The following is a 22,118-nucleotide window of genomic DNA, read 5'->3' as shown; positions in this document are numbered from 1 at the left end:
CAAAGACTAGGGTGGTTTACTGCTAATACTGTAAATGTACATTACATTCATTGCATTGGATGACATATTTCTTCATGCATTAGCTTGATATATATATCCCCGGGGCGAGGTTGTGCATTATGTCCCAAACAGTGTGCCGACTACTGGTGTATACTGGTTTGTTATATGGAGTGAGGCAGGCACTGTCAGCCAGTTGTGGGCTGAGCACTGATATGTGGTATTGAACATGTGTATCCTCTGATAGACAGATAGATGCTATATATGGCAGTTAAGTGATATCTGTACTTCATAATGTTGTGTGCCACATGACTTGCTCACACATATCGTTTAATTGTCTTCCAGGGATATGGCTCATCAACGCAATCCATCGTATACAGCTGTGGAGGAGCAGGAAATACAGAACAGCATGGTGCAGCACTATAACCTGCTTTTTTCCAGGGCCAGCCAGCACCAGCGTGAGCGTACTGCACTGTGGCAAGATCTTGTTCACTGAGTAAATGACATAGTCATGCATAACTGGACATATGAGCAGGTACGCCATCACTGCAGTGATTTAATTAGACATGTCCGGCGGAGTGCATCTGATATCCATAGGCAACAGCTTGCCACAGGTGGTGGGGTGGCCATACATCCCCCCTCACCAGAGTGGAGGAGCTGCTCCTAAGCATGGTGGTTCCTGGCCTACAGCAGCAACAGCATCACACATGTGTCATCATGGAGGCAGGAGCCACCGAGCAGGATGACATGGAGCATGCAGGTAATATGCCCTAGCTGTAGACTACCGTTACCTGTATTGTTAGAATATGCATATGTGAGATGTGTACTGTGTGTTTAGCAGTTGTGCTGCCTATCATGTGCAATACTGATATTTGGAATAGTATCTGTACACCTGTGACTGTTGACTGTTGTTCCACTGTAGTTTTGAACAAGTTGACGGCCAAGAAGCTTACACCACAAAGTTCGAATAGATCCACAAACTGGTCTTTATTGTAAAAAACACCAACACAGAAATCACGTATCACAAGCGCTTTCGCTAGGATGTTCCTTGCTTTATCAAGTTGCTGAACCATTCTAAAACATCAGCTTAAATAGCTGCTTGCATTAAATTGAACAATCATAATCCAATTATTGGGCAAAGGGTTTGTAAAAGACCAATTGGTTAGGGAAGAAGAAAAAAACAATGAATTTATGGGATCTAAATTCATATATACTTTCTGCAGTCAGGCAGATGATATAGAGAGAACTATTAGAAAATTTTGGCCACTTCTAACGGCACATGAAGAATTCAAGAACATTCTCCCAAGCAAACCGAGGTTTATTAGAAAAAAGGGAGTTAATTTGAAGGATATGTTTGAAAGAAAGACAAGGGTAGACAATGTTAAAACAGCAACAAAAAAACCTGGCACATTTAAATGTGGAACATGTCAGCAATGCCATGCAATTTTGAATAGTAAAGGTATATATTTACCTTCTAGAAGGATGAGAGTGGATTCTCCCACACATTTCACATGCAACTCAAGAGGTGTGGTTTATTTAGTTGTGTGCATGTTCTGTAAAAGTTTTTATGTAGGAAAGACGGAGAGGGAAATCAAGAAGAGAATGTATGAACATTTCTATGAGATAGCTAAAAATAAGGAAACTAATGCCCTTTTCAAGCATTCCCTTGTATGTCCGAATCATGATTTCAAATTCATGATTCTTGAACAGGTAAATAGGGATTCTAGAGGTGGAGATTGGGAAGCTACCCTAGAATATAGGGAGCTAGTGTGGCAGCTTAAATTAAATGCAGCGAACTGGCCTGGGTTAAATGATACCATCAGTATAAAACCTATTTTAAAATTAAGAAGGGCCAGATTATAAGCATAGTCCATCAGTGGCAGCCCCTGCACATATATCTTTAAGATCTTGCCTAGGGAACGTGGTGTTACAGGCACAAGGGTTCATCTGCCCAGGTACATGCTTTCTTCACCCATTTCTATTCCTTTGTTCTATTTCTCTGTTTTTTCTCTGTTTTTTCATTGTTTATTTACCTATTCCTTCATGTATTGTTGACAGGTTCATTTGTGGACTTTATTCACAAGCATGCAACTTTGTAAAGTTTGGACAATGTAAATATGAGCAAACTTAAATGTGTTTTTTTAGCTCAAAAAATTTTTTGATGTGTATAGTACACATATATATTAATATATTATTATATTATTCAACATTAGGTACAATAATTGATGAACAACAAGTTTTTAATTGTACACAGTACACTATGTAATATATTTGAATTTTTTAGTGCGTTTTTTATGTTTTTGTTAGGCAGGTTTCCTAAATGAATGGTATTCAATCAGCTCTTAATTAGTTTTTAATTGGATTATGATTGTTCAATTTAATGCAAGCAGCTATTTAAGCTGATGTTTTAGAATGGTTCAGCAACTTGATAAAGCAAGGAACATCCTAGCGAAAGCGCTTGTGATACGTGATTTCTGTGTTGGTGTTTTTTACAATAAAGACCAGTTTGTGGATCTATTCGAACTTTGTGGTGTAAGCTTCTTGGCCGTCAACTTGTTCTTGGTCCTGCTCTTTGGTTTTTGTTGGTCCACTGTAGTTTAGCACACTCACAGTAGCAATGCCACAGTTGTGGCCTCTGACAAACTGTGTCATATTCTTGCAGGTCCCTCTGGTGTGACAGCAGGGCAGACGATACATGCTGGTGAGTGTGTTAACACTTTAATATTGGTAATGAAATGTGCATGTCATAGGTGAGGTGTAGGCCATGTACATGTAACACACCTATGCATAATGCATGCTGTGCATGTTTGCTGTGAGGCATTAATCATCTCAGTAAAGTCAGTAGCTGCCTCAATCACATGCAATGCACAGTGCAGCAGACAAAATTGTGGCAACACTGCACTGCACATTGGATATGCATAGTTGCTACAGCTGTACACAACAGAACACGTTTATCATACACAGTACACGAAAACATGCTACATTTGGCATTACCACACACCTGCTGTAAGGTCACACTTCAGTATCCCACATGTCATGCACACACACATGATGTACCTCATGTAGAGGCCTATCATGAGGCTGTGCAACACTCTGCAACACATAACACAGTCATGTTAGGCAGTGCTCCCTATTGGGCACCTCACACACCCATGTACAAGGTGGCTGTGTAATTGTGAACGTAGCCACGGCACTGCAGTTCAGGTACAGCATGCTAGGCAGTGGTCTTGCACACATTAGTAGCTGTGAGTGACCGCAAGATGCATGTTGATGATGGCACAGGGTACGACACCCCATCCAGTTACAGTGACCACAGTACTACTCATAGCAGTCATTGCTTTGCACCTCAATGTTGTGTGTGTGCAAACATATGCACCTATACACAATATGCATAGCATGTTGTGTGTGTGCTTACATATGCCAGTATACACAATATGCACAGCAGTCGCCATCCAAACAAAGTGTCACATATATGTCCTGGAATGCTAGTGGGTGTATAGGTCACTTGACACACATTGGGTATGTGTGGTGTTTAATGTTGCAGTCATGAAGCATGCCATGCCATGTCTGGCACCGACATATCTGCAGTATGTCCCACACTCACCATAACCACTGTACACTGGCCATGTCAAGCACTGGGATTCCTTCACGTCAACATGGACCACTCATCCAGTGTGTGTACATAGCATGCATGTGCTACACCTGTGCCCACTATTATCTGCTATGGACACAGACACTGTACTCAGACATGGATATCTATGTGTCACACAAATAACACATGCATCCATGGCATGTATACTTGTGAGTGATGGTGCACAGGGCATTGCAGAGCTGACAATACCTGCACAGCAATGTTGTGTCCATGTACACATTGTGTTCCAGGGTGTAGCCAATCACTGAAAAACTACACAGTTGCATCAAAGCCATGTATACTGCCATTAAATAGGGGCATCTACACTTGCACTGCATGGTCTTGTGCAACACATATTCTGCATGCTGACACGTGTGTGGTGACTGTTTACCTTGTGATACTGACACCCACCTTCACCCACTATAGAGTATGTGTTGGATTGCTGGTGTGTGTGTGTGTGTGTGTGTGTGTATGTGCTGTAGTGAGGAGTGTATTAGTGTTCATGTGTGCATGTGTGCATATGTTCATGTGTGCATGTGTGCATGTGTGCATGTGTTCATGTTTTCATGTGTTCATGTGTGCATGGGTGCATGTGTGCATGTGTTCATGTGTGCATGTGTGCATGTGTGCATGTGTGCATGTGTTCATGTGTGCATGTGTTCATGTGCAGACCATAAAGTGTGTTTCCTGTCTTCCTCTCACAGGTGCTGAGTTAGGGGTGGCCGAAAGCAGCAGGGAACCTGAAGCCACTGCCACGAATAGTTGTGATGATGAGACATGTATTTTGGCACAGGAAGGTTTGACAGGGTCTGTCGTTGGTCCACCAATTGATAGTACACAGCGTTCAACCCCATCTATGCGCACACTCACACTGTCAATACATCCCTCACCACCAATGGCCATAGGCGAGGGACAGCATACAGTTGGCATTGACCAGGAGAGTGTGGTACCCATGGCACTTGCATCCCCTCACAGCAGCCATAGCCATATTCCTGGAATGGTATCACATAGGCCGAGGTCCAGGGGTTCTCGGGGGAGCACCGCTGGTCGTATTGCCCGTGGCAGGCATGCCCTCACAGGTCTTATGATGTCCAATATGTTCCGGGCTGTAATGCATGCTCAGGCACTTATGGAACGGTATACCAGGCACGTACTTAGGGCACAGAGGGCACATTACACCGCTATCAATGACAGCATCTGTGACCTTGCCGGTGCAATCCAGACTTACACCGAGGTCATTGATAGACGTTGTGGAGAGACATTAGATGCCCTCCACAATATGTTCTTCCATGAGCCAGGACCGTGCGGGACGGTTGCAATGTCGACACGGATGCATGTCAGCAGCAGCAACAGCTGGCAGTGGTTGCGGACAGCCCACAGTTCACAGCCACTCCCGTAGTGGCAGTACCAGCCCCAGCAATGCTGGGGCTGGCCTGTCCATTGACAGTCCCAGTAAACCATGTGCACGTGGCTCTGTCCAGTCCCAGCAGGGACATGGGTCCAGTCCTCATACCTCTGCCTCTGATGACAGTACCCAGTCAGGGATGGTACCCGATACTGTCCGTAGCACCCCTGCCAGGCACAGGTACTGTGTTCGTGGTGGGAGACAGTGATATGTACAGCCTAGCAGGTACAGTCTGTGGCTGTCCCACAAACTACCGTATATGGCAGCCACATGGTGGAGCTGTGTGCATGCAGACACACACACATTAACCAAACAACTAGGGCTCACACATACACACACACATTACATCAACATTGGCCCATGCTGTACTGTTGTCCCTCACACACACACACACACACACACACACACACACACACACACACACACACACACACACACAGACATGTCGATTGGATGGGTCAATGTCAGGCTCTGGCAAACAACAAAATGCCCTGTTCATATGATGATACCTGTGTCACCTCCTGTCATCTGTAACATTACAGAGGAACAGGCTAACATGCTGATGATGCACAGGGTGACACTATAGCAGTGTAGCAATATTATCAAGTTGTCAACAGGAAAGTGTAATGACATCCTTGTAGGTATATCTGAGCAGACATTATGCATCAAAGCTCTGATTGTCAATGTAGCATTGTTTACACCACTGTTAGGTCTGAGTATGTATTGTCCACCCATGTGCCACTTGGCTGAAGTGTAATGTGTTGCCAGCATGTGTTAGTGAGTGGACAGTACGTATCTGATGTGTGCAGTACAGATTAGCAAGTGTACGTCTGTGAACATGGTGGGTGCGCACTGTCTGCATGTATGTGCATAGTGGACACATGGGACGTGTGGCATACCCTGTTGTACACATTGTTAACATCTCATAGTATCTTTCAATGGCCAGTATGCATTCTACTACAGTTATGTACTAACATGGGTAGACATGTGTGTATGACATGGGCTGACACGATGCTGTGGGTGATACCGTTAATATCTGTCAATGATTTGTGGTCTGGTAGTATCCACAACCTCAATAGCATGACTATAAGCAATCATTGGATGATGTCTTGACAAATGACACACAGTCATAGGGAACTCAGTAACAGTTGGATCCTTCCAGTGCTACACTATAAAACTAACCAGTTGTAATGACCGCCACCCATTCCTGTGACCACACCTGTTTGGCATATAGCCCCCTTAGGTACATGCAAACACACTAGGGATGTGTCCATTCAAATCTGGAAATGCATGCATTGGCCTACAACGCATTCCCTGGATTGGACGCATATCCTACACAAGGGTATCATACAGACAGATTCCTGTTGTCTGATACATGCTGTATAGCAGTAAGCCGACTATGGCATAGTCATCCACATGTACTATACATACTATCCCGTCAGTACCACATAGGTGGTAGCCCTCAACATGTATGTTGGGTACCAATGTGTACATGCAGCCTCATGTTATGTCATGTGTCTGTTGGTATCCACATATCCATAGATATTGTGGAGTCCCAAGGTGTATCACTAAGACATTAGAGTCTTGAATGCATATCCACAAGGCAGTTGTACACCTATAAGGACTGTCCATTATTGTCAGTCGTTGCTGTGTATGAACATGTCTGACATATATCCCAGGCATATACCCTCACTCACACTATTCTTAAGTAACTGTCATGGGTGTGTGTGGCACAGATGACCTTGGCCACAGATCACGACAGTCGACGGCCTTGTCACATACATCCATATGTGACCTACGATCTGAGAAGCAGCGGCACAACCTGTAAATGGAAACAAATGTATTCATGTAGTATGCAGGCTTCACACCTATGTACTGACTGAGGGGACATGTACACATATATATTTGCCACGCAGATTCCTGATGTGTGCAATGCACTTACTGTTGTAATCATAATATGTCATACCATAGTAAAAGCAAAACCCACACCGCATTGACCAACAGTGACACACAGATAGTCGGCATTTGCAGGATTCAAATCCCTACCTAACTATGTTATGATACCAGAGAGAGATGCATTAACACGGTGCGCTATTTGCTTTACTGGGTGGTTTCCCTTCTCTGTCTGTATTTGTAGGATGGTGATATCATCAGTCTTTCCAAAGAGGAATGTACCTCATTTAGTGTGTTTTCCCAGTCTCCAAAAAGGGCACTCCTTTCAAAGACAATGTCACGTAGCTTCACTATGGACAGCTTGCACCTGTCACCCTTGGACCTTCGAATGCTGGCTAAGGCTCTTGCCACTACCATAGTGTATTTGTTGAGCAGGGCTCAAAAGACAAACCCACCTCCATAGACATTACAGGTTAAATGACACTAAGGGTAATGCTGCTCAACACCAGATGTGTTACCCTCATATTGCGGCCACTCAGGACTCTCCTCAGTATGGAGGATAGCGATATCTGTGCACTAACAGACACCTAGTTCAGGCTCACATATGCACACCAGCACTACCAGGTTATGTTTCATACCATGCTTTCTGACCACAGGACTTGGAACGGACAACACAACTAGGGGGAGCATCCATATACATCACAGATACACACACCTCCGGGTTAGTAGCACTGCACAAAGCATCACAGACCATACATATACAACTACCATTGTGCAAAACTGCCTTTCAGTTTGTTGTCTGCTACAGACCACCCTCCCATACTCAGGAACCACACTCAGCATTCCTGGGAACAGTGGAGAATATGAAGGTCTCCACAAACACCATTATATTGGGTGACTTCAAATACACAAATACACAAATATTGACTGGGGATACTACTCAAGCCCCAACACCCTCGCCCTACAGTCGCTACAATTTGTAAATTCATATGCTATGGCACAACCAGTCACCACAGCCACAAGGGGGAATATATATTGGACCGGATCATCACCAACATGGGGACTCTATGTTCCACACCAGCGATATACTCCTCATTGGTAAGGTCAGAACATACATATATCTCACTGGACATACATATACCCTTCACACACCCATCCTGGGTAATCTTGGTGAACTTCTCATGAGCCAATGTCTCACTTCACCAAAGCAAGGTGGTATCCTTCAGAGACCCTGAGACAGTGGCAAATATGGCTCCAATTGCTGAATCCTTTACATACACATTCTATGGACACCTAGTGGACTGCATGGATTGTGCTATCCCAAATAACAACATGACTCACTCCTCCAATGGCAGGGGACCTGTCTGGTAGACCCCAGCCATTAATAAACTGTACAACATCAGGAGGAAGCTACTACATGATAGAGCACAATCCCAGACAGGGAAAGCATCTGTGATCTGTACTAGCAGACAGCTACGATCACTCATGAACTTATCTAAGGGCTGCTTCTCACGGACAATTGCACCAGACATGTAGGACTATCACAAGGCCTTCTTCAGTTATGTCAGGAACCTGGGTGGACACTCACTGATATGCTGTGAGTTACTGCATACTGACTAAACTTACCCTGAACCCACTGGCATTGCCAACATCCTGGCAAACAGGTTCAGTGCAGATGTCTCCCCCCATCCCCCCTAGGAAGTAGCTATCCATCCCAACAGAGTGTAACCTCCCTGACATCACACAGTAACAGGTGAGTGCTGCCCTCCCCAAAGCTTACATCACAGCATCAATGGGACCAGATGGTGTCCCGGCATGCATCTTACACGAGCTTCATGACAGACGTAACCCTCACATTACATCACTGTGCAATATCAGAGTTACTACAGGATATGTACCCACAGAATGGCATACAGCGACAGTGGGCCCACTCCACAGAGTTGGTGCCACAATGGACCACAGACAATATTGCCCAAAAAGCCTAACTAGCCTGTTCTGCAAAGCTATGGAGTGTATTGTCATGGGTCTCGTACACATAGACATCGGGAACCTACAGACACTGTGTCCTACACATTTCAGGTTGTTGTGGGCAGATCTTGCCTCTTGAACATGTTTGTATTCTTTAGACGGTTAGCAGGTCCATCAACATAGGGACAGTTGTCCACACAGCCTACCTGAACCTTGAAACCCCTTTCACACAATAACCCACTGGGCCATTATGCATAGGCTCACCAGCGTCGATATGGACACATATCTCACATGATGGATTGCTACCTGGATCAGGGATAGCACCCACATGGTTAGAATTGCAGGTGCCATGTCTGACTATACACCAGTTACACATGGCATCCCACATGGCTCAGTCCTGGGATCTCTCTTGTTCAGTATATATTTGTCTGACATACAGTCCACCACAGGGGGAATATGGATGACCTTGTTCGCACTTGACTGCAAACTGGGTGCCATAATCAACTCTCTAGCTGCCACATGCATACTCAAACAGGGTCTCACAGAGATGGATAGCTGGTGCCTGAGCCAAGACCTACAGCTAAATGTCATTAGTTGCATAGTCATCCCCTTTGGGAATAGTAACATGCCCACACATTACCACATAGGTAGTACTCCATTACATATGGTAGGTGATTGGGGACATTACTTGTTTGTACTGTCGTCTTTGACATTCACATTGCCAAAGTGGTTGGACAGACCTTCTATATAAGCCACCTTATCCCATATGGTTTCACATCTAGATCGAGTGAGGTCATTGTGCCCCTATACTCATCACAACCATGCTTAGTTACAATGCCACCTTTAGGGTGTACCTTACCCAACACCTGCAGCAACTGTACTGGCCACAGAAGTTCCTCACCAAGCAGATGTAGGGACTCACACGGATGACCTGCACAGTTTGGATGTAGTAACTCCAGTTATACTCAGTCGCTTACCACCTACTCGGATATGATGTGTGCCTGCTGTTTACAGAAATACCCAACCCAGAATTACTGGACATGCTCCACCTCAGGATATCCGACTCCCTTGGAGCTACACACTCCAGGTACATATACCTCAGCACAGATGTTAATAGGACATGCTGGAGGAACATATTCTTATCCCAGGGCCTCCACTTACTCTGTATTGTGATCACAGTTTCACATAGGCAGAGCCACCCACTGACCACCTACAGGGGACATCTTGACGGTTGTATGGGTGATCGTATGTTTACCCCTGGGATATCTTCTGTGTCCCTGCTAGACAGAGGCACACTAGCCTAGACCTACATGGGCTATCTTGTGTGACCTACTATTCACTGGCACAATGTAGTAATCTGCAGGGTTGCAGAAGCCAAACACACTCTGGCTAGGCTTGTACATGCCCTAGGGCAGATAGCCTAGTATCGACCTCTGAACCTATGCTTATGTTCAGGATGCACAATATTTATTGCTGATACTGTTTGCAGGTCTTTATCGTCTTTGCTTTCCCAATTTCTATGAACTTAGGTATCTGCAAAACATATTTGATTATGACAGGGTTCCACTATATTATATATGTGTCTGTTGTCATGTAACTGTGTGCACAGCGTGGATTGCTGGATAGTGAGAGGTTCCTGGGTTAACACATGCAACTGCCAGATATGTGTGGCCCACTGCTGTACTCAGACATGGCCAAAGTGTGTGAGCATGCCCAGTTCAGGCTTTCCATGTTTTGTTGCCTGACATTTGTCTCATTTATTCAAGTGTGTGAGCATGCCCAGTGTGACCTTTCAGTATGTTGCGATGTGAGGTCCATTACATTTGTGGATGCGTGTGAACATGACCAATATTAACATTTATACTGTGTGCGTGTGTTGGAAGTCAAGTTCTGTTCTTACTGCAGGACTCACCTTTGTGTCATAACTCAACAGGGATTATGCTGTGCCTGCAGGGTTTCCATGAGGTACTCTGCATAGACTTATCAACATTCCTTCATACTGGCTGACCACTGCAATACTGTCATGGTTTAGTGGTTCAGTACTTTAACTATAGTGCACAGTATCCTGGGTTCGAGACCCATCACTGCTTTATAATTTCATACTGAGCAGACCAGACTACTTAAGGGCCAGTTAAGCAGATATGAGCATGTTGGCTTTTGTTCAGCTATGCCCTACTTAGACCAGGCTTGTCCTACATTGCTGAATATTCACCAACTTTGCTGGACGTTGCCCAGTATTACTCAACATTGACCACAGTTGCACTAGTTGGTGTGTGCGATTCTTTTTGCATATACTACATGGTGGTAAATGATGTTTAGCACTGCTTTAAATTGCTTAACACATGGCAATCATGCCTCAGGTGGTGCTGCAGGGCTGCCTATGTCGGATGCACATACTACACCCCATGTACATGTTTGAAAGCAGGTAGTGTCAACTTAGGCATCCCTTTTACTATATGTGCGAGTCAGAGAGAGGTATCATTTCCATAGTTCCTACTGAGCCAGTGTATGTGCTATACATTGCCTCTTTGCCAAGGCCAAAGCATACTGGGCATGCCTCCTTCTGCCTACTGGGGCAGGCTCAGGTTGTTCCTCCTCCGAGTCACGCTCTGCCTGTGATGACCTTGGCAATGGTGGGGGGCTGTTTGGCCCAGGCCTATGCTGGTCCTGCTGCAGCTGTTTTTGCATGATCATATTATGTAGCATAGCACATACCATGACAATTTGGGTACATGTAGTTGGTGAGTACTGCAAGGCTCCACCAGATGTGTCCAGGCACCGGAATCGTGACTTGACCAGCCCAAACACATGCTCGATTACATTTCGTGTTTGTGTGTGTGCCTCATTATGGCGCTCCTGTTCAGGTGTGTGTGCGTTTCTGATGGGTGTCATCAGCCACGGCTCCAGTGCATAGCCAGCATCCCCCACTAGGTGACCATGTGGGATCTCCCCATTGGCAAATGTCTGGTACAGCTGTGTCAGATGCCACATATGGGAATCATGGTAGCTTCCAGGGCATCCAGCACACACATTCAGTATTATGCCCTGGGCATCACACACAACCTGGCAGTTGATGGAGGGGAAGCCCTTGCCATTGAAGTAGACCCTACCCCGCTCGCCGGCTGGTGCTTTGATGCATATGTGCGTGCAGGCTATTGCACCCACTACCTCAGGGTATTCCGCTATTTGCTGGAAGAGACGCATATTGCTGGCCAATACCTCATGGGAATTGGGGAAATATACATGATCACTGACATGTGCTGACATGGCATCCAGGAACTGGTGCATTACCCTGGATGCTGATGCCTGTGATATCCCCATCATATCACCAGTTGGTCTCTGGAAGGTACCTGTTGCTAATATTCTTAGGCCAACACATACCTTGGTTTCCATTGGGATGGGTTCCCCTCTGTTGGTTCTGTGTGTGAGGTGTGGCCTGCACAGCTCAACAATTTACTGCAGGAGGTGTCTCTCCACTCTATAGCACTCCACTATCTCCAGCTCATGTAGCCCCTGGTAGGTTACCCTGGGCCTGTACAGTCTTCTCTGTCTCCTCACTGTGGGTTGTCCAGCAGCATTTCCATTGTCACCACCCTCAGCATGTTGCATATGTCACCTTATAACAGCAATGGCAGCCCCTAACATTTCTTTGTCTCAGTAAAGCTTTTTCAGTTTTCACTTCTACTAGCTTACTGCAGTGTCTCTTGTGAGAAACATAATGGACTGTTGTTTACAGAGTTTTAAGTGCTAGGCTGAGCTAGGCTAGTGTACTGCCTGTGCAATTGCCTGATTCTGATTGTTTTCACCTACTAGCTCTGCTAGTACTCCCTGGTAGCTTCCTACTATTTGTTGTGCTTCCTATTTCCTTTCAGTTTCCTCGGGGGGGGGGGCAGCACCGCGCACACAAGCGCAAACACGGACACAGCAGCTCACACGTGCACACATGCTTACACAGACTACAACTTGCTTATTCAGGTTAAAACGCACGCACACCAGCGCAAACACGCTTACAACACTTTAAACTGCCTTATACATGCTTACTCTGGCTTAAACGCGCACACTCACACTTACACACCGCGCACACTGTTTTACTCGGGTTTACAGGTGTGCACACACAGGCATACCCGCTCAGCAAGAAACTTTGGTGTTAATCATGGCATACACCTTCCATTTCTTGCCTTTACCTAACCTACTTGTTGACACACCTCTTTTAATGATGTGTAAATGACAGCTGACACATGCCACTCTGCTCCAATGAGCTTCCCTTCTTTCATACATACCCCACTCATGATGTCACCTATCTTCTACTCTGTTACTCCCCTTATCCTACTCCTACACTCCACTGACTGTGCTCATTTGCAATGTAAACCTGTGATTCACTATCCTAACCCTCCTTTGCATAGGATTGCCTACCAATGTTTGGTTACATCTCTTAGACTGTGCTTCCCCCCTTAGCAACCTCTACTCGGTGGCCATGTTGTCTTCAGCCTGCCATTCCCTTGCATTGTAAATTAACAATTTAAATAAAATCCACATTTTGTGGGTTTTAATTTTTATTTTTCTGGTTTTTAGAGCACAGCCTATTTGCCCGGCGCTGCGCCATGCTTAAAGATTGGAAATCAGAGAAAAAAAAAATTTTTTTTTCATATTGCATCAGGAAACATTGCCATTGGCCATATATTTGACCATTGGCGTGCTTCCTGCACTGGATGCAGCCTTTATTTGAAGCTGTCACGGCTCCGTTTTGCTATTTGCAGAATGGTACTCAGTTGTCAACTGAGTACATTTCTGCAGATAACACTGCTCTTACTCGGACAGATTCGGGTTTCCTGAATTGCAAATCTACCTCATTTGCATGTCTTTCGCCTGCAATTGAGGTAATTTGCATAACCCAGCCCTGTCCGTGTAAGAGCTATTTTAGGAGCTCTCTTGCACGCCCCTGCAGGCTGTTCCTGGATCGCTCGTCAGAAATTATGGCTGCATGGAGTCTTACTCTACTCTTAAACTCCGTGCAAGCCATCGTGAATCTGGCCCTATGCTTGTGAAGCAAATCTTAAAGTGAATCCTCAGAAATGTAAATTCAAACTGAAATAAGTTACTTATGTGGGCTTACACCCAGATTCGTGTAAGCAATCAGCAATTCTTGAGATGCCAGTTCCAGAAAATGACACATCTATACAACTTTTCCTTAGTATGGTCAACAATTTAGGAAGGTTCATCCCAGACCTGAGTGAGCTTTCAGCAACATTATGTGAGTTGACATGCAAAAATGTAAACTGGCCCTGGTTGGAAAAACACCAAAAAGCATTTGATGTTCTGAAGCAGAAAATTGCCAGTCTATCCACACTGAGATATAATATTCACAAACATGTAGCTCTTTTGTGTAATGCTTCAAAGTATGGCCTTGGTGCAGCATGTCTTCAAGAAGGCATACTAGTAGCCTATGCATCCAGAACTTTAACCCAAACTGAAATGCAGCATGCACAAATTGAAAAACAGCTGTTGGCAGTAGTGTTCACATGTTCTAAGTTTAATGACTATATTTATGGCAAACCTGTTCAAATAGAGACTGATCATCAACCTCTGGTGACAGTTCTGAAAAAGCCAATACATACAGCCCAAGCACACTTGCAATGCATGATGTTAAAATTGCAAAAGTACAATTTTAATATTGACTATACAAAAGGCAAATTTTGATACCTTGCTGATGCTTTGTCAAGAGCACATAGACAAACAACAGAAGAGCATTACAATGAGAAAGCAAAATTTGAAATCACGGAAGTCATTCATTTTTCCTCATCATATCTTGACAAAGTCAGAATTCCTACAGCTTGAGACCCAATTCTTCAAAAGCTGAAACATATTATCTGTCAGTCAAGGATGGCCAGCACAATATACTAGTTTACCACTTGACATACAGAAGTATTTTCCTTACAGAGATGAGCTCATCATGATGAAAGGTCTTAAATTGGTAATTCCTTCAGCATTACAACAGGAATATATCCAAATTTTACATCATTGTCACCCGAGTACTGATTCAACCAAAAGAAGGACAAGAGGCATAGTATTTTGGCCTTCTATATTAAAAGATATAGAGAAGGAAACTCTGGCATGTTCCATTTGCAACATTACTAAATTGCACTAACAAAAATAACCACTTCAGCTAAACCAGATTCCTGAACTACCATGGTCGACGGTTGCGACTGATATTTTTAAATAGAATGGTCAACATTACTTAGTGTTAGTAGACTCTTATTTGAATTGGTTTGAAATTGACCTTCTTCCTAATTTAACATCCAGCACTGTCATTACAAAATTGAAGAGTCATTTTACTGTTCATGGTAGTACGCACAAAGTCGTATCTGACAATGGTGCACAGTTTCCAAGTCAGGGTCAGCAGTTGAAGAATTTTCCTGAGTCTTAGGTCTTTGTCCATGTTACTAGTAGTCCTAAGTATCCACAGTTCAATGGATTAGCTGAGCGTGCAGTTCAAAGTGCAAAGTACTTGTTGGAAAAATCCAGGAGGGATGGTACTGATGTTTTTCTTAAGCTACTTCATCTCAGAAACATTCCTCGAGATAATTTGCTTGGTTCACCTGCTCAGAGATTGATGTCCAGACAGACTAGCACAACTCTTCTGATCAGTAAACAATTATTGATTCTAAATGCAAAGAACAACAGAATGGTCAAGGCTCAACCTCTGAAAAAACTTCAGTCACAAAAGTTGTGCTATGATAAATCCAGCAAACCTCTTAGACCATTAAGACAAGCAGAGGTTGTGAAAATGCAAACATCTAAAGGATATGACCAAGTGGGAATAGTCTAAAGTATTTGTGAAGAACTGAGATCTTACATCGTACATGCTGATAGAATGGATTTCAGAAGGAATTGAAGACACATATTGCCAGTCTCTGAACCAGTGACACAGCAGATTGCCTGTGCCAGAGACTATTTCTGAGTGACTCTACACTTGTTCAAATTCCAGAGGACAGTGTTTCATGTAATCCTGATATAATCCCTGAAATTCCAATTGTAAAAGAATCCCCAGAAACTGTCCCTGTTGCTAAACCCAGTCAAAGTTTTTATGTGACCAGATCGGGTAGAATTTCCAGACCAATTCCGAGATGCACAGCAACTTGGACTTGAATTCATTTGTTGTTATATGTTGATGTGACATCTAGCTGGCAAAATATCTTGTTCTCCTATTGCATGTCGAACAAATCAAAGAGGAAGAATGTAGATCATTGTTTCAGCCACTGTAGTGAGATAGCATGTGCATATAAGTTACTGCGCACATGCAAGATCAGTGCCATTTTGTATAGTCAGTCAGAGTGAATGCAGGCATGAATGGAAATGCACATGCGAGTGTGTTTGAAGAAATGAGTCAGTCAGTTAGCTTAAGTATATGTTCCTGTTACAGCTTCTGATGCGTTTATGTACAATAAACAACTTGAACCCATCACAGTGCCTCAGTGTCTCATTTGAATACAAGAGACATATTTGTCAGCTTGGGAGGATATGGTTAACAAAACATGCTGCTTTGCTAAGGATGGTCGGCACCTATCCCCTCTAGGTTTCAGATATTGGCTATAACATTGTCCTTCCCCACAGAACCTTTTTTAGGCAATGCCAGATTGACAAACCTTATAACATAGCAAAACCAACCCACAGATAGGACCAAGCTGTTACTACTCAATGCCAGCGAGTTAAACAAGAAGCTCCACTCCCTCCTGGCTCTTCTCACCCTGGAGAATGTAGACATCTGTGCAGTTACAGAGACATACTTTAAAGCTACAGAGAGTACCCAGGCAGTGCAAGGCTTCAGTCCCTTCCACACATTTAGACCACCAACTGCACAGGCAGGGACTAAAGGTGGCAGAGTCTCGGTCTACATCAGTAACAAGCATACGTACCTCTAGGTTGTTTAAATAGGATGACATGCTAAAGTTTCTCCATGTACAGGTTACCACAATCAAAGCCCGATACCATATCCTATCAAGCTATAGGTCATCATCTATGTTGCAGGAAACCCATAGCTCATACTTCTTCCTTCTACAGACACCATCAAACAAATACCATACTCATGGGGTATTTAATTACCTCTCTGTAGACTGCAAATCTTACATGATCCCAAGTTTGCAGGCATATAGATTCTTGCACACCAACACCCTAGGTCAGATAGTGCAATATGTCCACTAGAGGTACAAACATATTAGACTTGGCATTCACAAAAATAGCTGCAGCCCACCCAGTGTCATGTCCTGTCTAGTAAGATGAGATCACAAAGTGGTCTCCTTTGAAATAAAAAGCAGCTCTGCAATCCCAGTAAACCCTATAATACTTAGAAACTATTCCAAGGCAATCCACATTTTAATAAGCAATAACCTCTCAAAATTCCAAGCCCTTCCAAGCACAGATAATATAGCAGTCTATGCAGAATTGTTCACAGAAACTCTGAACAGCCATGTCAATGGTATTATAGTGGCTGCTGTACCTTCTAGAAGTAAGCCCAAAACAAAGTCTAAAAACAAACCACCCTGGAAAAATCCAAAATTAAACAGGTTGTACAGCAACAGGAAAAAAGTCATAGCTAAAATCAGAAATAGTAACACCCAGAAAGATAAAAAAACACTCTCATTGAAACTAAATAGACAACTAAGAGGGCTAATTAAGTCCAAGAAAGCCAATTTTTAGGTAAAATTTGCTTTTCAGGCCAAGGACTACCATAAGGAATTCTTTAGTTATGTCAGAAACCTGAAAGAGAGCACACAGCAGTGTACCAAAGTATTTGTAAACAGAGCCACATTCACATATCTGGGAGATCTAACAAATCTACTGGCTGACAAATTCAGCTTCATTTTACCCCCACACACACACACACACACTCACTCCCAGCCACCTCCCAGGAAATACCACACAACTTAAATCTTACAGCTATCAATAGGGAGCAGGTCCTAGCTTTAGTCACTAAGATCAATTACACAGCTTCAGTGGGCCCAGATAATATCCCAGGATGCCTCCTAAACAGTCTTAAATATGATCTATCAGGGCCACTGGAGTCACGATTCAACTATAGCCTCTGAACAAGTTTCGTGCCACATGAACAGAGGGCTGAAATGTTCATCCCTCTGCAGAAAGGCAGACCATCAACAGATCATGGGAACTACAGACTCATTAGTCTAACTAGTCTCATATGCAAAGCCATGGACAGAATTATCATGGAAATCATTAATAATGACCTAGGAAACCTTCAGACACTGGACACCACCCAGTTTGATTTCTTTAAAGGCAGATCATACCTACTAAGCCTGATGGACTTTTTGAGAAGGCCACCATGGCAATGGATGAGGGCAAAATGGTGCACACAGCTTACCTTGATCTAGTTAAGGTATTTGAGTAAAGCACACCCTTTGGCATACACCTGACCAGGCACATGCAACAACTGGAATGTACACTGGTTCCTCACAAAATGAATAAAGGGACTAAACACAATGTCCTACACAAATCATCTCAAAGCCCTATCTCTATACTCTGTTTCCTAGAAACTGCTGGAAGGTAATCTATGCCTTGGAACTTGCTCTGATGGACCTTGTGTATATCTGCAGAATGAACAGCATCAGAACTGCATGATTTAAGGACCTAAACTTTGCTTACAACATAAATAGGACATGCTTGTTAAACAGGTATATATCTCAAGAGAATTCCCATTCTCTGGAATAGACTTCCCATCTATGTGACGCAGAGCCCTTCCTTAACTCTATTTAAGCGTAACCTGGAGCACTGGATGGGAAATCAAAACTTCATCCTGGTCTGGCACCTATGTCTCTGATGCACAGACATAACTATTAAACAATGCCTTAGCTCACAAACACCCTTTAGAATAACCTGTAAGGCACAATAACTCATGGGATATATTTGAGTTGCTTGGCTAGGCTTAGAAAGCCATGTATACATCAATGAACCTATCAGCAGTTGGTTGGGTACTAATATGGGAGGTATGCTAAGGATGTACAAGAAAATATTAATGTAAAACATAAAACTTACATGGCACACAAGGCAAGAGATGACAGATGTAGATGAGAACAGGACATAATACTGACAACTGGCTTTGTTCTCAAGGTGAGTTTGTTGCCATTCATGTCTAGAATGCATAATGACATGGTTATGATCAGAGATCTGATCAATACCATCTATGATATACATGACTTCCAGCTCTGTTATGCTATAGTCTCACACTGGTGAATACCCACTGGCTACCAAGTTGTTATGTGTTTAAGACATGGATGTCAGGATTCCCCTCAGACTTAGCTTCACTCTACTCTGGAGGTGAATTTCTTGACATCCACGTCTTAAACTCATAACAACTTGGTTATGAATAGAGACCTGATCATAGTCCTGCATTTTACAATTCTTTGTAAAAAAAAGACCTGGCTACTGAAATGTATATCACTAAAGCAGTGCTGAACATAATTGCAAGAATCAATTATAACACAAATGAAAGACAAAAACAGAATGTGACAAACAACAAAGAAGTACATATACTGTGTCACTAAATTAATCAAAGCAACACTAACAGTAAACTGTAATACTATACCATAACAGAAACAATAACATTCAAAAGTGTCATCAGGAATTGTTGACTATTACTGCTTTTTACTATCATTTGATGAAAGCTAGAGCAATCTAAACATGAGAAAGTATATTGACATGAACCAGGTTATCATTGCCATACCGAGAGAACATCACGTAACAACCATGGTTGATTGCATTGACCATGACTTCAACAGAGCCAAGTTAGACTTATGGGCTAGGTATCAAGTGCTTGAATTGAACTTAGTCATTGTAGTACTACTTTTACAAACCATATTGGTCTAAGAAGTCATGACAGACTAAACGTTGGAGTCAATTTGGCAGTATAGGTGTTTCAGAGTTAAAACAACAGTCCTTGAAAGGCATGCCAGTTAATAGAAAGTTTAGCAATGATATCAATGCAGCACAGTGGCACAGGGGATAGTGTTGTCCCCTCACAACAAGAGATTCGTCAGTTTGGTTCTCATATGGGGGTACCTTCTGTGTGTAGTCTGAATGTCCTCCTTGTGTTTGTGTGGGTTGCCTCCAGGTGCTCTGGTCTCTACCCATATTCTAAAGACATGCAGTAGGTGGACTGAACAGTTTAAATTGGCCATAAGAGTGAGTATGCATGTGAGTGTGTGGTGTGGAAGAACTACTACAGCAAGGCTGGCCACCTGGCGGAGTAAACCTTGGCTCTATGATTGTTGTTGTTGAAGTGATACCTCGACCCCATGTGCAATAATGTGAAAAAGGGGTTGTGGATGGATCAAAATATGTGGCATGACCCAAGAAGATTATGAGCTTACTCTGAAAGCAGTTGCCCAATATTTAAAAGACAGTGTAGTTACATTACAAACATAAATATGAATTTAATAAGACAAGACTCTACTTTAAAGGTTTATAATTATTTTACCAGATTCTAAAGTAATTGATTCTCAGCAAATTCCACTATCACCAGACCCCACAAATGTCAAATGTTAATTATTGTGCCAGATTTATGCTAGATTCTAAGGTTACTTACTGTGGAATTTGTATCTTGGTACTAAAACCACCAAAACGTTCTACAAAAGTTAAAGCAGTGCTTTATTGCAGAAACTGCCACAACCTATATGGATCTAGCAAAAGAAATGAAAGATTATTGCCAGTGTAAGCACAGCAGGTCTTAATACTATTCTTATGTAAACTCATGGATGGAAGAAATGAGGAACTGCTTTTGCCAGCTAAGTCCTTTCAGTTGTTCATATGTGATATTCCACAATGATAAAGGCGTTTCAAACATAGTATGGAGTTGCGAGCAGTTCCAGCTACATTTATATAGACTCCCGTTTATTCTGACAACAGATTATACATTATTTGACATTATTTGGATAATTCTAAATCCAAGCTACAATCCCAAACTAAGAGATGGGGAGGCCCACTGCAGTTATATTGTGATACTGTTCAATATCAACAATCAACAAAGGAAGAAGAAGCGGGGTGGTTTTATGTCATGAGCTCCTGTACAACATTATCCCATAATCTGTGCTGAAGATCATGTCCATGTCCTGCTCATCAAAGAGTATGTGGAGCACTGTCTGTTTAAAAAAGTCAAGAGGGGCTGTATAAGACTTTGCATTTCAAGCAGTCAAGAAACTGTCAGAACAAAAATTGGCACACCATAAAAAAAAAGCTCATTATGTATCTGCTTAAGAAACTAACTATAAAATGACTGCAACAGTGTCTATTGGTAGCCATTTAATTTTAAATGATTTATGCCAGCATCACTTCAAATTAAGAAATTAGAACTGGCACATGAAGGGCATAATGCTGAATGAAACCCAAAATACTACTGAGTAAAAAATGTCATTTCCTGAAACAGACCAACACAATTAAACACTTGCATAATTAAGTACAGTGCTCCCTTTGGTATGCACCTTTCCAGGCATATGCAACAACTGGAATGCTCAAAGAGGTTCCTTACAAAAAGAATGCAAGGCACACACCACCTCAAAGCCTTATCTTCTAACAGACTATCAAGAGGTGATCTGTCCCTGATTATAAAACATCATCTGATCTGGTACTGAGGGCCTTACTGGACATCAACAAGTGTAACAGCATTAGAAACACCTGATCCAAGGAATTAAACCTCTTTTGGAACATAAACAGAACATGTTGTAGGAAGAGATATGTGTCACAGAGGGCTCCCTATGGAAATGTTGGCATTTGATATGTCAGGTGCCTACAAAGCAAAAAAAAAAAAGAAAAAGACAGAAAACTCAAGAAAAGAGCAAATCTCGAAAATCATCCTTCTCATTTAAACGTCTTTTTGCAGGGCACTCTCCAAACTTATACATGCGAACTCCAAGATCGCCATACCTCAGAGAAATGGGACTATTCTGAGAAATGGCCCTATCAGGCTTAATATATATAAGTCTCTTTCAGCCATTCAGTCTCTATACATTTCAAATGGTTAGTGTCTCAGAGACTATCCCTGCTTTGGAATAGACTTACCATCCATGTGATGCAGAGTTTGTCCCTCACCCTATTCAAATGCAATCTGGACTAGAGGATAAGAAATTGAACAATTACCCCTCAATGTGCACCTATCACCCGACTGGACACAGCTATATGCCTCTGGGAAATTTATCCTGTCATTCACATATAGGAATACAT

Source organism: Protopterus annectens, chromosome 3.part1, assembly GCF_019279795.1.
Source record: "Protopterus annectens isolate FY-2018-M chromosome 3.part1, PAN1.0, whole genome shotgun sequence".
Taxonomy (NCBI): domain Eukaryota; kingdom Metazoa; phylum Chordata; order Ceratodontiformes; family Protopteridae; genus Protopterus; species Protopterus annectens.
Note: the sequence above shows the minus strand (reverse complement) of the source record.